Here is an 18587-nt window from a genome sequence, read left to right as displayed (position 1 = left end):
ATGATTGGTTCAGATAAATTAGAAACTTTGAAACACTTAAAAAAATGTTTTACAATATCTTATGATTCAGAAGAAGAAATCAGTTTAGCTATTTTTGAGTTGAATAAATATTTAACACAATTTGTTTTTATGTCAGACAGTATCAAAGAAGAAATTTTTAGAATGTCAAATTTTCAATACTGGGCAATTGTTGAAAAAAGCAAATTTCTAAATTTATCTAAAATTGCAATCAGGTTATTCACAGTTCCGACATCTTCTACTTCTAGTGAAAGAGTTTGGAGCACATATAATTTCATTCATGAAAAGAGAAGAAACAGACTATTAAATGAAAATGTGGAAAAAATAGGTTTTCTTTACATCAATTCATCTTTATTAGATAAGGAAGATAAACAAAATTACTTATGCGATAAATGCTATATTGAAGAAGATGAAGAAGAAATGACTTTATTAAGCTCTTTTTTACAATTTGACTTAGTGACCACCTTTTTAGCAGAAAATATATATTCTAGTAGTTTTCAAAATTTTTCCTATGTTTTATGCAACAAATTAATCTTTTTAACTATATTTAGTGTGAAAAACAGGAAAGTTTAGTTATTGAATAACAAAAAATTATAACATATTTGTTCACCCACTTTTGTTACTCATTTGTTATTAGATTTGTTCATTGTTTATTACAACATTTTTTACTTTATGATGTTATAAAACATTTATTGTTTAGTTTTTATATTATTGTTAAATAAACATTTGTTATTTATTATTCATAATTAAAGTATGCGCTGGGGGAGAATATGGAATTTACGAAACTTAGCGACAGATTTAAAAAAGGTGTTAAATTTTTGTGGCGCAAAAACAAACAAAATTAGAACAGAAGTTCTGGTCAGGGTTAGGGTTTTTCTATGTTTTGTTCCAAAAAATGGAAACTAGACGGAAAAAAAAGACGTTTTTGACCGTGATTTGACTTTTCCGAATAATATTGGAGAGACATTTTTCTTTTGCAGCATGGCACCAATGAGGATGATGAATTTTAGATTTTTACTTGATTTTTCATGTGATTTTGATTGCAGAATTATTTTTTAAGTATTATTTTGCCTAAGGAACGATATAAAAAAAAATAAAAATACGCGTGGCGCAGTTTATATAAAAAACTTAAATAAAATTATTTTTAACCTGTTAAATAAATCTCAAATCGAATAGTTGATACTTTAGTATAAAGAGATTTTTTAAAGAATCTGAGCTAGTTTTTTAAAAGAATGATGTCCAAAGGAAAAATATAAAAATGAGGTTTAAATAAAATAATGAAATGAAATAATTGAATTACTATAACCTAAATTGAACGTTTAAAGCTTAATTGGTATAACGTGTTTAAAACGTGTTTGCTTGAATTTTCGGAACTAACTGAAATTTTGGAACTAACTAAACTAACTGAAATTGTAAATATATATATCTATATATATATATATATATATATATATATATATATATATATATATATATATATATATATATATATATATATATATGTATATATATATATATATATGAAATTGTATATATGTATATATATATATATATATATATATATATATATATATATATATATATATATATATAAATTAGTAAAAACACTTAACTAATTCTTGTTTTCTTCAACACTGTGTTTTAACAATAATAGGTTCATAAAGATGAACCTCTTCTTATGAACCTACTGATGGTAAAACACAGTGCTGAAGAAAACCAAAGTTAGATAAGTGTTTTTACAAATTTATTATTGCTCTGTTTTTTACGAACATTGAACACTCTGTTTGTAGAATACGCTAACTTAATATATATATATATATATATATATATATATATATATATATATATATATATATATATATATATATATATATAAGTAAGTTTAATTTTGCTGTGAGCATATATTCAGCAAGAGTGCTCGATGAATGATATCAGAGCTATATAATTGATTTTTTGACGAGAATAAATAAAAACAACAATATTATAATAATAATATATTTATTTAATCTCGTCAAAAAATCAATTATATATATATAATATATATATATATATATATATATATATATATATATATATATATATATATATATTTATATATATATGTATATATATATATATATATTTATATATATATATAATATATATATATATATATATATATATATATATATACATATATATATATATATATATATATATATAAATATATATATATATATATATATATATATATATATATATATATATATATATATATATATATATATATATATATATATATACAGTATTGGACGAAACATTTGCAACCAACATCGAACAATGCTAAAAAGTGTTCCTAATTTTACATGTCTTAAAAACGAAACGAACTATACTACCACAGCAAATAGTTCAGGAGTATGGAGTCCTAGCATGCCATGATATGAGCAATTAGCTGACAGGTGACAGCAAACAGGTAAAATTTTGTTGACAAGTGCCATTTTGTAGCGGACAATATAAGTGCAACTTTTTTGGTTTGTTTCATTTTTTATAAGTCTGGTCTGTGTCAACGTCACGGAAGTTTTGTAATAATTAAAGGATGTATCCAGAAGTTTCCAGAAGTTTCCAGAAGCATGCAGAAGCTTTCAGAAGTTTCCAGAAGAAGCATCTGAAAGCATCCAGTTGCATCCAGAAATATCCAGAAACATTAAGAAGCATCCAGACGCATCGAGAAGCTTCCAGGAGCATCGAAAAGAAGCATCTAGAATCTTTCAGAACAGGTTCACCCAAGTTCATTTTACTATATAAGAGACTCGTAAATCGACATGTAATTCAGTCAGTATATGGAAGTCAATCAGTCAGTATTATCAAGACAGTTTATCGAAGTGAGTTTTATCAAAGTGTTTTATCGAACAACATCAATACAAGAAGTGAAATACAACAAGTGTTTCATTACATCAATACAGTCCACATCTAACCAAGGCGGTGTGTTCCACAGAGCATTATTGTATCATCACAAGGTAAATGTAACACGGTAAGCCTTGAGAAGCGTGATTATTTATTTTTATTATTTTTATGACTTCAAGTGCAAAAATGGCTCCCGACAGTCTTGGATTGAAACTAAAAAAGAAAATTATTAGCGATTACGTAAGTGGAATGTCACAAATAAGTATTTGTGATAAATATCGCGTGAAAAAACGGATCGTATAAAGACTGTGTTCCAAATATCGTTCTACTGGGAAGTTGGCAGCAGATAACAAAGGTGGAGGACCGCGTTCCACCTCTTCTAGAGAGGATTCTATGATCTTCAGATGCGTCAAGAAGGATCCCTGGATATCATCAGTCGAGATACAAAAGCAATTAGAGCTGCCTGTATCGGAACGAACAATCAGACGACGTGCTGTTGAAGCCGGATTGTTTTCTCGACGCCCTGCAAAGAAACCGCTGATTTCACTAAAAAATCAGAAGAAAAGACTCCTGTTTGCTACATCTCATATTGACTGGAATGTGCAGAAATGGCGAACTGTCCTGTTCATTGAAGAATCGAAGTTCAGCATCATTGGGAGCGATGGCATTTGCCGTGTACGTCGACCGGCCGGAAAACGCCTCGATATACGTTACTGCCATAAGACCGTGAAGCATGGTGGAGGCAATGTAATGGTCTGGGGTGTTTTTCTGCTAACGATCTTGGTCCAATACATCGAAACGATGGAATAATGGATCGTTTCATGTAAAAAAATATCCTGAAAGATGTTATGTGACCTCATGCTGAATGGAATATGCCAATAAAATGGGTTTTTCAGCAAGACAACGATTCGAAACACACTGCAAAAGTAGTCAAGCAGTAATTTCAAGACAACCACCTCTTGGTGATGGATTGGCCGCCTCAATCTTCGGATCTCAACCCTATCGAGAACCTGTGGGAGATCGTCAACTGCAGATCTAATTGTTAAGGTGTTTGAAATAAGGATCAACTGTTTGAACAAATGCAAAAGGCCTGAACAGCGATTTCACAAAGTTTCATTGATCACCTGATCGAATCTATGCGTTGAAGATGCAAGGCTGTGATCGACAACAAAGGATTTGCCACGAAATATTGATAGCGAAATACAGCTTGGTCAACATTTTGTTGAGTTGCACTTGTTTTGTCCATAAGGAAATCAACTTTTTTTAATACTTTTGATTAATTTATTAATTTTTGTGTACAAATAATGAACTTTGTGATGAATAAAACTTGAAGAACTTTGTCTCTAAACAGTTACATAGTTATTTCTCTAAATTGAAAAAATGCAGCACTTTTATATAAAGGAACTAAAATAGCATTATTTGGTTGCACTCATTTTGTCCGATACTGTACATATACATAATTATGTATATATATATATATATATATATATATATATATATATATATATATATATATATATATATATATATATATATATATATATATATATATATATATATATATGTATATATATATATCTTTCTAGCGAGGAACTAATTTTTGACCACTTTCTCTTTTATTTGTTACTGAAAATGTTTTTAAATATTTGTATGCAACGACAAAAGAAACCTGCGCGAGTGTTATTGGTAATGTAAATTCTTCTCACGGTTTTATTAATATTAGTTGTAAATTTTTTTTTAACTTATTTTTCTAAATTTTGAAAAATTACCCAATTATTTAAAAAGTATTTAAGTTACCTTAAGTTACCCTAAAGTTACCGCAGTTACCGGTAACTAAAATTAACTGTTTTGGAAGTTACCGTAATCGTCGAACGCTACTGGCTAGACATCAGTGTTGTCCGTGTTTTACCGTGAAATGCATTCAGATTATTTTATGAAGTAAGTTTATGTTTATATTACATGGTTGTGTTATTGGGATATTTAAACACACTAAAAAATACTTTTTGTTTTATTTGGCTGCGGTAAGCAGGCTTTCGGGGAGAAAAAAAATGCTTGAAAGTGTTTGAAGTTCCAATTTTTATCTTTTTATTATTAGATCTTCATAATTGCTTATAATAATTATAATTTTTACTTTTATATTTTTGTTTTGTTTTCTATTGTATTTTGTATTCATGAATTTCAAAGTTATGTTCATTAAACTTTTAAATTTTCTGGATTTTTTTCTGCATTTTTTTATAATTTATTGTAACTTCATTAAATATTTTTATGAAGGATAAATTTTTTACTTGGTTACATATTATTAACTTATTATTAAGTTGATAAACAAGTTTGTTATTGATTACAACAGTTTTATTGTTGAAACCTCCAGGAATGTGAAGACTGGTACTACAGTGATTAAAAAGTATAAACAGCTACAAAAAAGTATTTTAGGAATTATAATTAGTATATTCAAACGGCTATTTGAATATGTTACATTATATAAGTAATGAACTGAAGTGTTCGCAAATTTTCTATTTTTACAGATTTAAATGTTTTATATTACTAATTTTTCATACAAATGTTGGTGTATATTTAAAAAAATCTGTGTTTCTCTCATTTATATTCATTAATATTCATTTATATGTTACATGTTCAAAAACAAAAACAACAGTAGCTTGTTTTTCAAAGTTGATAAACAGCTGATACAAGGTATCTGATATACTTTGTATGAAGTTATAGTAATCTGATACAAGGTATATACAAAAACCTTGATATTTGTGTTAAGGTTATCTAAGTAAAGCCATGATCCAAGCAGGGATGCGGAATCCCAAAAGGACTCCGGATTTGTATGTCACAAAAAGATTACTTCAAGCATTGTGAATTTTAAAATAGGTATCACGGAAGTAATGACTTGCAAGACTGCTCAGTTATATGGTTTTTTATTAAAAAATTTATGCTGGCTAAAGTCAAAAAGAATGTACAAGCAACAAATTTTTTTGTTCATTTTATTTCTGAAAATCCTTTTGCATTTTCATTTTATCTTGATTTCAGAAATTACATTTGTTCAAATTAAATAATATATATATTTTTAGACTTGGATTTTATTTATATCATTCCAAGATATTTTCATATAACTTTCATAAAAAAGATAAGATATTCAAAATATGAAAATAATGTATTTCTATTAGCTTTTATAAATATTATCTGTTATAAAAATATCAATAAGATGACACCTTTCTTAATGTTATGCTTTTTATTTTATTTTTAATAAATTAAGGTGGAGATGTATATAGTAGTCCTAATGGTTTAAGATTAAGCTAAAGTTAGCTATTTAATCCACAAGATATCTAAAGCTAGGCTGTTGAACAAGCTATGCAAATTACAGTGTGTGTAGATTTATGAAATAGAATTTACAAATTGAATGAAAATATAACATGTATAGAAAATTGATAGGACAGTAGTAATTTTTTATTTTAGTTTTTTAGGTATCGGCAGGCTTTACTTGACAACTTACTTTCCTTCAACAAAATCAAAAGAACCTTTAACTACTAACCAATTTAAAATAATTTTTATGGCAGCATTTTCCAAAAAGGATTTTCCCTTTATTATATTTACTAATTAGCTTACTTATATTTCATAAATTCTTTAAATTATTTTTGGAGATTGGGCAATTCAAAACTTTAAGTTTAAAAAATTATTTTACATATATATTTTTAGTTTCTTAATAATTAATCTTTTAAAACAAATTGTGTTTTACAAAATTTTAAGTTTAAAAAATTATTTTACATATAGATTTTTATTTTCTTAATAATTAATTTTTATTCAGAGGTATAATTATAATTGAAGTGTCCACATTTTATAATATTTATTCTGCAAATATCAGTTTGATATTATGTTATCAATGTGAAAGGATATTCTCAAGATATTTAAACATAACCTTCGTTTTCTGATAAATAAAATTCAAGTTTAGCGAAAAAAGTCTGTACCGATAGTAACCACTCACAAAAACTTTTGATATTGATTGGTCTATTAAAATTTTACTGTTATTTTTACATGGTTTCCACTTACTATGACTGTAAGTGTGAAAACAATCGCAAATTGGCAATCGGGAGATTTTTGAACAAAAATTAACGCTGTGACTCTTTAGTTTAGAATTAGCATGATTTTTTCAGCGTATTATATCCAAATAAGATCTTAAGATGTTATAATGTTTTTTTGCGTTAGTAATAGTAAAAGAAACATTTTTTATTATACATATATAATTTTCAAAAACTTCTAAAAGTGAACTTAAAGAACATCAGTGTGAGTCTTTAGATCAATTTTCCTAAACAGCGTTAACTTGATTTTAATTTTTTGAAAAAGTGCGTTAACCCACTATAGGTCCTAGTTCTAATCTGTTATAGTTGTCAAAATAAAAATTTTCTGTCAGTTGTTGCCAAAAATTTAAGAATTCCGACTAAGAAAGAGGTTTTAATTATAAAAAATGCCACTAAACAAACATCAGAGATCATACTATTAAACCGCCACGTTCATTTCACCTAAAAAACATATTTATTTTAAATCTTGTTCAAATCTGGACGAGTAATCGTGATTTTAAGGGATTAAAAAAAAAAAAAAATCTTCGGTCTGGGTTTGTTTGCCACAAAATTTTTTTTTTCATGTTTTGGCAAAATTTAAAAATTTCTATCGTTTCATTTTCGTTCGTCTTGTTATAAATCAGAGACATGATCATTTAATGGAAATATGTTGTGGTCAGCAAAATATCATATAGACGCCGTAATAGTTTAGAATCGCCTTGACTACACCGCACTGTGTGTTTGGGGTGAAGGGGGGTAGTTTTGCGGCAAATTTATTTACATCAACTTGTTTGAATATTAATTTTTTAAAGACCTAGGTCTGCAAAAAATAACTTTTATGCATTACTCGACAAAAAACAGATATAATGAACCCCCCCCCTCTCTCCCCCATATCACATTTTCTTTTTTTTTTTTTGCTCTTATATATTCAAGTAAAAATAAAAAGTAATCGTAGTACATACTCCTAGAGGGCCTAGTGGTCCTTTTGTCGAGAACCGTTTACAATATTTTAAAGTCGTCAAGAACCGTTAACAGCATTTAAAAATTGTTTACAAAATATATTATATAATATATAGTTAACAAAAAGCAAAAAACAAAAAAAAAAAAAAAAAAAAAAAAACCGCGCTTAAAATTATACAAGTATGTTATCTAGTTAGATTATAATTTTTTTTAGTTTACTTTTAAAAGTTGCGTAACTCAAACCCTGAGAAAAATCAAAATTTTTCGAAACTATTTTGTTCCACAGAAAAGCGCCACAATATGAAATAAAGGATCTTCCAAAATTTGTATGTGAATAAGGTTGGTAAATCAAATTATCATTTCTTAAGATATATATAGTTTTCTTTTTGATCAAATATATATTATGGAATGATATCGGAGTCATACTTGCTTTACATTTAAACATGAAACAAAGAACATTAAATACATTTTGTTGGTATAAATTAAGAATATTCATTTCAGTTAAGAGAGGATTTGCATGAGTATAACGATCTTTAAAGTTAATTACACGTGCAAAATACTTCTTTGCCGATAGTGGGGTTCTAACTTACTTTTTTTAGCACTACTCTTTTACTGTCGTTAATTTAGTGGCTTTAATGAAATCGTTAATATAAATAAGAAAAAGAAGAGGTCCCAGTATAGATCCCTGTGAAACTCCACAGGTTATATTCAAAAAATTTGTAGACAAGGAACCATTGATTTGGATAAACTACTTACGAATATTTAAGCAACTCTTTAGTAAATTTAAAAAACTTTTTGTGATTCCATAATGTTCTTGTTTTTTAATAAGAATTTAATGATCTATAGTATCAAAGCTTTCGGACAAGTCTATAAAAATTCCAAGAGTGAACTGAGATTTTTCAAACGAATCCGCGATATTTCGTATTAGATGAAGTATTGCGTCTTCTGTGGAGTTATTTTTTTTTAAGATCTCTTCTCGAACAACCCTGCCTTCAATGAATATTTTTTTTTTACCAAAACCACCAGTTCCTTCTTTAGTTTTTTTTAAATAACTAAAGAGCTTTTAAAAAATGAGTAAAACTTTCTTTACTTCGTTTGAGAATTACTAAAACTATTAGTATAAATAATATATGTAACAAAAGGGTTTGCCTTATTTATTTTAAAAACATTTTTTATAATAACGTGTTATATAACAAGTTAGAAGTCAAAGCATAAGTTTTTACTCCGAGATTGCAGGCTCCAAAAACATGATCAAACTTATTTCATAGTAGACAATCAGTGATGCAGTTTATAATCCCAAACGTTTTAAAAATAACTGAAAAGTAACATCATTTTTAGTAAGCATCAGAGTTTTGTTTTTCCTTTAATAACAAAGAAAGTAAAAACTTTTTTATATAAACGGATTTTATTTTATAAAATTTAGTTAATAAAATCAGTTTAGATATAAAAGTTTGTATTTTATTTATTATTAAAGGAAAAACAAAACTCTGTTAAAATAGAACTTTTCATGCGTTCAAATTCTAAACGCATGAAAAATTCTATTTTTTTAACTTTAGAAAATTCGATTTACCTTTAAGATACATGTAGAAACTTGTACTTTATTTTCTATTACTCGTTATATAAAAGATAAAAACAAAACTTTTCTAAAAAGTAAGCATCAACGCGTCAATGCTTTCATAATCCACTTCCTCTCCTATTTCACACAACCGGGGTATCTCCTTTATCTATTAATATCGATAGCTTTTGCACATTCAATAGTCGAATACTTGTTACTAATTCGATAACTAAAAGCTCTATATAAGAATAAATTTTTTATTTAAAAATCATGTATCAGATGCATTCAATAATGACTATTTTACCATATGAGTTTTTATTGATCTGTCAAAAGCCTGTGACACTGTTAGCCATAAGATACTTTTAAAAAAAAATGGAACTCTATGGAGTAAGAAATAAAAGTTTTCTTTGATTTGAAGATCAAACAGGTCACAATGTATTATTTATAAAAAAATTGAAAAAGAAAAACACATTACATGTGGTGTGCCCCAAGGTTCAATCTCAGGACCATTATTATTTTTATTGTATGTAAATGATTTGTACTTAGCATTAAGTATTTTAAATGTTGCATTGTTTGCAGACGACTCCAATCTTTTTTATTCCAACAAAAACATAAAAGTTCTTTTTAATATATTTAATGAAGAACTATTAAAAATAAACGAGTGGTTTACAAGTAATAGGCTTACGTTAAATGTAGAAAAAACTTAATTTATATTATTCTCCAATCCTAGTAAACGTGATGATGTTCCTCTAAAATTACCTAATCTTTTAATCAATAAAACATTTATTAAAAGGGAACCAATCGTTAATTGTTAGGAGTAATACTAGATGAAAATTTGTCATGGAAACCACATATAAAATACATAGAAAATAAAATCTCAATAAATATTTCCATATTATAACAAACTAAACCATATCTTAACACTGCTTCCTTGAAAAAAGTATAATTTTCATTTATTCATAGTTTTATCTCTTACTGTAATAATGTATAGGGTAGTACTAATTATAGTAAATGAAAAAAAATTTTTAGTAAGCAAAAACACGCATGCAGGATTGTATTTGGTGCACACAGAACTTTTCCTTGTGAACCTCTTTTATGAAAGCTTGGTGCCCTAAGTATCTATAAACTTAATATACACCAAGTTCTACAATTCATGTTTAAAATAAAACATGGGCTTTCTCCTATTGTATTTCAGTCTTACTTTAGTGAAATCTTGCACAAGTATCCTACTAAATTTTTAATTAACAATTTTATTGTACCAAAAACTTATTTAAAATTAAGTTTTTACCAAATCCAATACCGGTATTGGATTTGGTAAAAACCTAATTTTAAATAAGTTTTTGGTACAATAAAATTGATGAATATATTGAATATATTTGAATATAAATGAATTGAATTGAATGAATTGAATTGAAATGAATTGAATATAAATGAAAATTGAATATATTGAATATAAATGAATATATATATTTTTTTTGCAATAACTTTTAAAAATTGTTTCCATAGAAACGGTCCACAGTATACCGTGGACCGTTTCTATGGAAACAATTTTTAAAAGTTATTTCAAAAAAAATATATATATTCAAAACATCTCTTTGGATCAATTCAGGAAAGAATCTAAGAGTCTCTTATTACAAAATGACTTTGTCATTTCAAATATCTCTTTCAAAATAAATACATATATAATATAAATTATCTAAAAAAAGAGTTATTGACACTACTTCTCTTTTGCCGCAGTTTTATTGTTATTTAATTTCATTTTGTTAAAAAACTTTATTACTTTTATGTTGTCGTTAATCTTTGGTATATTGCGTTATATTTCAACACTAATATTTATATTTATATTTATATTTATATTGTAACTAACGTGTGTAAAATTCTATTTATGTACTTAGCTGCTTTTCTTTTTTGTATATAAACTGACAATTTTTTTAATGTAAATGGGGCTCGATAATAAGACAGTTCATGTCATCTGCTTGCTCAAGCTCACTTATTCATTAACACGATTTCAATCTCAATTTTAATTTGCAATGAAATAAATTTAAAAAAAAAAAAAAAAAAAAAAAGACTATTTAAATTATTTAAAAGAAATTCTTATTTTATCACGTATTTTCTACACGTTTTATCTTGTCCACTCTAAGCAAATTTTTAAAAATGTTTTACTTAAATCCACTTTATGCGAAAATTCAAACATATTGGAGGTAAATCCACTTTAAATTTACAGTCAAACATGTTTTAAATAAATTCACTTTAGGCGAAGCTAAGTATTAATTAAAAAAAAAGCGGTCATAAATATAAAATGCACAAACAATCTCGACTAGATATTCGCAAATTTAGTTACTCTTACCGCGTTGTTAACATTTGGAATCAGTTGCCTTTCGATGTTGCTAATGCAGATAATATCAACATCTTCAAGAGTAAAATTAACTCAATCAATGTCGACGTTGACTGCATATCTTATTGTGTAGTTGTATAAAAAATTATTTATTCAATGTTGTCCACTGTTAGATAATTTATTTATTATGGGGCATGCTGTTCGTGCCCGTCAGCATGAACCTGCGTACCCTTTAGAACATTATTTGTATTTGTATATTATTTGTTCTAATAAATACAATCTAATCTAATCTAAAAGTTTTCAAACATGTATTAAATAAATTAAATAAATCCACTTTAAGCTAAATTTTAATCATCTTTTAAAGAATTCTACTTGAGACGAATTTTCAAACACATTTTAAATGAAGACCCCTTTAAAACGAATTTTTAAACATGATTTAAATAATTCCACATTAAGAGAAGTTTTTAATAGCGCTTTAAAATAAATCAACTTTAGGCGAACTTTTCATACATATTTTAATAAAGGCCACTTTAGGCAAAGTTTCAAACATCTCTTAAATAAATCCACTTTAAGTTAATTTCCATTCATGTTTTAAAAAACTTAAGTTAGGTGAGTTTTTAAACGTGATTTCAATAAATCCACTTTAGACAAAGTTTCAACCATGTTTACAAAAAATTTATTTTAAACGAATTTTCAAATATGTCATCAACAAATCCACTTTTGAAGAAGACTCAAACAGGTTTCTAAATAAATCCACTTTAGGCAAAGTTTTAAACATCTTTCTAATAAACCTTACTTTAATAGAATTATCCCACCCAGTCTCCTTTTAATACGTTTAGTATAATTCCGTTGTTTATTTATCTTAACAACAGTGCTGTACAACTCGCTCGTTTTTTTGTAATTCAGTGAACGGAGATTCTGGGATGTCTAGTACAGCCAGATTTATCAACAATAATATTTACGTAAAGATGTTTTAGCGGATTCGTAAGAATGATGCTTTTGTAAAGTCTTTACAAAAATAAAGTTTTTTTTTAAAGTCTTTAAAATAAAGTTTTTTTTTTTGTTTTTTTTTTAAATTTGATTTTTAACTAAACAAAAATTGCTAATATATTTTATTAAAGTATTTTTGTTTAAAATAAGTTAAAGCATCTTTACTGAAGATGCTTTAACTTATTTTAAACAAAAATACTTTAATAAAATATATAAGCAATTTTTGTTTAGTTAAAAATCAAATTTAAAAAAAAAAACAAAAAAAAAACTTTCTTTTAAAAATTATGAAATATATGCGTATAGCTCTTAAAGGCATTTTTATTGTTTGTATTTTTGTTATATTTTGAATCATAAAATCAACATTCAATGTTATTTTTATTGTTCAAAATATAAAGAAATAAAAACATTAAATGCCTTAAAGTGCTATTTTTATAGTTACATATTCCAAATGTTTTCAAAATATTACATTGTTATACTGTTTACAATCAATGTTAAACTGTTTAACAAAGTAAACCTATTACTAATAGGTTTACAAATAGTATTAGCTATATGAAAAAATATATATTTTTTAAAACATATATACATTTTAATTCTTAATTACCTTCTGCAGTACGCTTGAAGGTTTATAATATAATTGCATGGCAGACAGCAAACAGGGTTTTATTTAAGCATAAAAACATTTTTTTGACCAAACTAAGATTCAACTAAATTTATGTTTTTTAAATGTTTCAATATTTAGAGATTTTATTTAGTACTCCAAAATTATACAACTGCTTATAAATTGTTTATTGAGCTCTGTTAGTATAAAACAACTCAAACGTTCCCTCTAGTGTTAATATGCTTTCAATATGGTTTTTTATAATCGTTTTTTTATTTTTCACATTTTATATATGAAATAAAATTTGTTAAGAACATCGAAAACTTATAATTTCAATTTATCTCATTTTAAATAAATAAGTAAACATTTTTCAACTTAAGAAAAGATTTTACTATTTTGAAAAATACAAGCAATTTTTATAACATGGAGCTATGTCGTGATTGTGAAAGTTGACATAATAAGAAATTAGTATATCAAAATAGTAGTGTTTCGAATATGATGCATGTTTTGATTGAAGATTATATAGAAAAATGGAAATGCAGTTTTCCTTAAAAACTGTAATGGTTTCTGCTTTATTTTTGCTAACAATTATTTTATTAATATTTACATCTAAAATAAAAAAATATGCATTCTATATTTATATAATATAATGTGTTTATATATATATATATATATACATATATATATATATATATATATATATATATATATATATATATATATATATATATATATATATATATATATATATATATATATATATATATATACCAATAACTCACACAAAAAAGTACCGTGTCAAATAAAGTAAAAATTATTATAATACTATTTTTGTAAATAAACAGTGCAAATAGTATTTAAATTCGAAGCAGAGATCTTAAAAAAGAACTAAGGAAAAAGTAATTTTTATCAAGAGGGAAAAAAAATACAGGCACTCACACACAAACCCACACACACATATAGTGATTATACATTTAGAGTAAAATAGCAAGATAGTTAGTAGTAAAAGCGGTATTAATAAATAAAGCAAAATTTATAGATAGGTAGTAAAGATTGCTTAATTATAAATTATATATATATATATAAATATATAAATACATATACATATGTATATATATATACACATAAATATATAAACTAAGTGTCTTCTGCAAATAGAGTGTTTAATGTTCTTAAAAAAGGAAGCAATAATAAATTATTAAAAACATTCTTCTAATTTTTTCTTCATAAGGCTTTAATTCAAAATGGCACACTTTTATCAACAATTTTTTGCTCGTTTATACTGAAAGTTAGTAGCTGCGCAAAATCCGACAGACAGTGATCAGTAATGTGTACTATATTTAGTCAATTTAAACTAAATAAAAACAAAAAAATTAAATGTGATTGAATCATGTAATAAGAAAGTAAAAATAGTAATTTTTTAATGCTATTTTGTTGTTTATGTGTACAATATGGCTGTACTAAATATCCCAGAAGCTTTGGGTTAGCAATTACAAGAATTTAATGCTAATTTTGCTGAGTCACACCCCACTGCTTAACAATTTTGGCGCAATCCACTTTCGAAAAGTAAACTCTTTTGATTATTGTATAAAATATTAGGTAAATTGGGAATAGTCTACTTTAAGTTGATCTAACGTCATTATTTTCGTTAAGTGGAACCTATACTAACGTAAAAACGCTTGGTAGACTTTTTTTTTTAATTCAATTTTTTTTTGACATACAACATTCTTGTTTGCTTAATATACTTTTCACATTACTTTTCAACTTGATTTCATTTAGTAAAAGCATTTTTATTAAAATAATTTGGAGTATATATAAATCGCCACTTTCCGTAAAGTTTTTGACAAATAGCCACTTAAAGGCTATATCGCAAAAGTTTAGTTAGAAAGCTATATGCTTTCTAACTAAACTTTTGTCCTTTTTTTATAAGTACTCGCTTACAAAAAAAAAAAAAAAAACATCATGAGACGGCATAAATAAATATTTTAAAAAATTTATATTTCTCGACAACATTTTTACTTATAAATTAGGTTTTAATATAGTAGAAAAACATTATATTCTGAGAAAACTAAGACTATCAATAGCTCAATTTTTGTCGTAAAACTGTTTGATATGCTTTAATTTGTATTGCTTCCATTTTTTTAATTTTGTTTTAAGTAAACTTACCACACCGAAGTTGCGTAGTTTAGATACGCTCTTTCAAAAAAGGTGTATTATTAAACTAGACACGTTTATATTTACTTTTTTAAATGAATGTTTTATTATTATTATTAACATTTTATAAGCTTTGCTAATTATATAACTAACATGAACAGACCATTTTAAGTCGTTTGAAATCATAGTTCTTAAATCTTTTTCAATTTTTGTTTCAGATTTTTAAACTCTGTTTAACACGTAATCATAGATTGTGTACATGTAAACTACTACTTTTGCTACCTATATGCGAGCGTTTACATTTGCTGACGTTAAATTTTTTTAGCTATAGTTTTGACTATGTCATTAATTTGTTTTGAGTTTTTTCTATATCTGAAAATTATCTAATTATGTTAATTAGTTTTAAATAACCAGTATACATTTTACACTTAGCTGAAAACTTATTCGGTAAGTCGTTTATATAAACAGTAAACATAAAAGGGCCCTTGAGAGAGCTTTGTGGCACTTCACCTGTAACTGGTAACCAATTTGGAAGTTCATTGTTGCAGATAACACGTTGCACTCTTTTACATACAAAATTACTGCACTGTCTAAGTGCTTTATTGTTAATTCATAACTGTTTAGTTTAAAACATAATCTGTTGTGAGGTACAGTATCGAAATCGATTGATGACAGTACCTGTGACAAATACAAGTGCGCAAAGGTTCTTCAGCAAATTAAATTTAACAAAAACGTATTTAAGAAATATCATGACTTAAGAAACTCACAAACAATGCTTTTAACTTTGCCAATGGAGAACAAAAAAGCACAAACAGTAGAATTAGATGTAGTAATTGTGTAGTAATTTGCAAACAAAAAAGCAAACAAATTTCATTTTTGTGAAAGTTAAAAATGTAAAAAATTTCTTTGGATGTTTTCAAAATTTTGTTTTTACTAATTTATGTATACATAAATTAGTAAAAACACTTATCTAACTTTTAGTTGTCTTCAACAGCATGTTTCACCATCAGCAGGTTCGTCAGGAACAATCTTCTAATGAATTCTTCAAAATAAAACATATTAATTTTAAATTAAACTGGTCTATTCTATTTTTTAACAACTGATTTTTCTTTTCCTAGAACTTTTATTTTATAGGTCAACAATTTTTAAAGCGTGATTACACAGGAAGTTTTTGTTTTTATCGCTAACTGATAAAAAAAAAATATATATATATTAGGTTTATAGTTAATATTAAGCACATATAAAACGTAATTATCGAAAACTATATCTAAGAACGTTCAGAAATGCAACATTGGTGTAATGTTTATTAAATAACAGTGACCATTATTACCATTATTGTTATTTAACAAAATTTACACAAATTATTTTGTATTTTTGAATGCTCTTATTTAATCTTATGTTCCTATTATGTTATTTCTATGTTTTAAAAGTGGTGTTACTTGGCAACATATCGGATAAGATTTTGATCCATGCTAGTCAAGCGGTGTCACTAAGTTTAATGGCAAGCGGTGTAAGTATACTGTATTATTTTCTTTGGTATATACTTTAGAAATAGGACTAAATATGAGACTTTGTGCAAACCGGCCCCGGCTCCGGCTCCGGCCCGGCAGATAAAAGTATGAACCTTATTATAGAATCTAAATATTATTACCACAATTGATTACAATACGTTTTTCCAACTTACAAATTTCAGTTTTTTTCGTAATCCTATTAGCATCATCAATCTAAGTAAATTGTAATATTTTAATTGAATTACAACTTTATTAATCTATTATTTACTATACTCTATTTTACTTCTTAAAAAGCTTACTGATATTTTTTGATATTGCAACTAAAAAATTTATTATTATTATCATTAGGAATTATTTTTTTAAGAATTTTTATAGTTTTAATCTTTGTCATTACACATTCTATTACGTTTTTATCGAAACCATTTATAATTGTCTTATACTAAATGACTTTATTTTTTATATAAATTCAAACATTATCTTATTAAGCTATTTTCTTTTAAAGATGATTTTGTAATTGATTTATTAGTTTGTCTACTAAATTCAAATCATGTTAAAACATAATTTTAATTTAGTAAATTTATATAGGATTTGAGATTTACTGTATTATTCACAAGTCAGCAGTTAGAAAAAAAAATAGAGTTCTACATAAATAAATCGGTTTTTTTTAAAAAGACAATTTGCTCAAAACTTCTTAAAGAAATTCGCCCTTTTAAAAAACACTGATTAATGATTTGTTGTGTATCTTTTTAACTTTTTTTAACGCAGTGTCTTGAAACGCCGTCAACCTCTCTCTCACTCTTTTTCTTTCTCTCTCTCGCGCGCCCTTTCTCTCTTTCTTTCTTTCCCTTTCTCTCTATATCTTTATTGAATGTTTATTAACAAAGGAACAAATTAATGGAACCTTAAATAGTATTTTCAAGTTCTTCAGTATTTAGGGTATTTTTTAGTATTTACTAATTTAATAACTGATGTTATCTAGTCTCTATGTCGTTATCTAAAAGCGAGCAGAGCTAAATAGTTTGTTTTAACGATAAATTAGTATTTTGTTAAAATTTAAGATAATATATCAATTTTAATTGTTACTATTAATTCATTTACTAACATCTGTAATATATGACTACTTACTGCTAGTCATATATTACAGTTGAAAAAATGTTTTAGACTTTTAAACTTTCATAGAAAACTTAAACTAAAAATACTCAAAAATAACGTTAGCAACCTAGAATGGTTATTTCAGCACAATAGTAATGTAAAATCATACTTAAATAAATACTTACTTGCATACAAGATTTTTTAAAAACAATTCAATAAATTTAAAATACTGTTGTTAAAACACGGAGTATTAGAAATATATATATATATATATATATATATATATATATATATATATATATATATATATATATATATATATATATATATATATATATATATATATATATATATATATATATATATTTTCTGAACCTCACACTTATGAAGTGAGCACTCTACCATTATACCAATACCGCATTTTACCGCACTTTTC

The 18587-nt window shown here is 25.7% G+C and overlaps 1 protein-coding gene across 3 annotated transcripts in view; it reads right to left on the bottom strand.

Moving 5' to 3' along the window:
• LOC136083875 (TNF receptor-associated factor 6-like) overlaps positions 1-18587 on the bottom strand; it is a 116472-nt gene that overhangs the window by 77880 nt on the left and 20005 nt on the right. The gene's annotated exons all lie outside the window — the stretch shown is intronic.

This window comes from Hydra vulgaris, chromosome 08, assembly GCF_038396675.1.
Source record: "Hydra vulgaris chromosome 08, alternate assembly HydraT2T_AEP".
Lineage (NCBI taxonomy): Eukaryota > Metazoa > Cnidaria > Hydrozoa > Anthoathecata > Hydridae > Hydra > Hydra vulgaris.
This window is presented reverse-complemented; position numbering and strand designations above follow the sequence as displayed.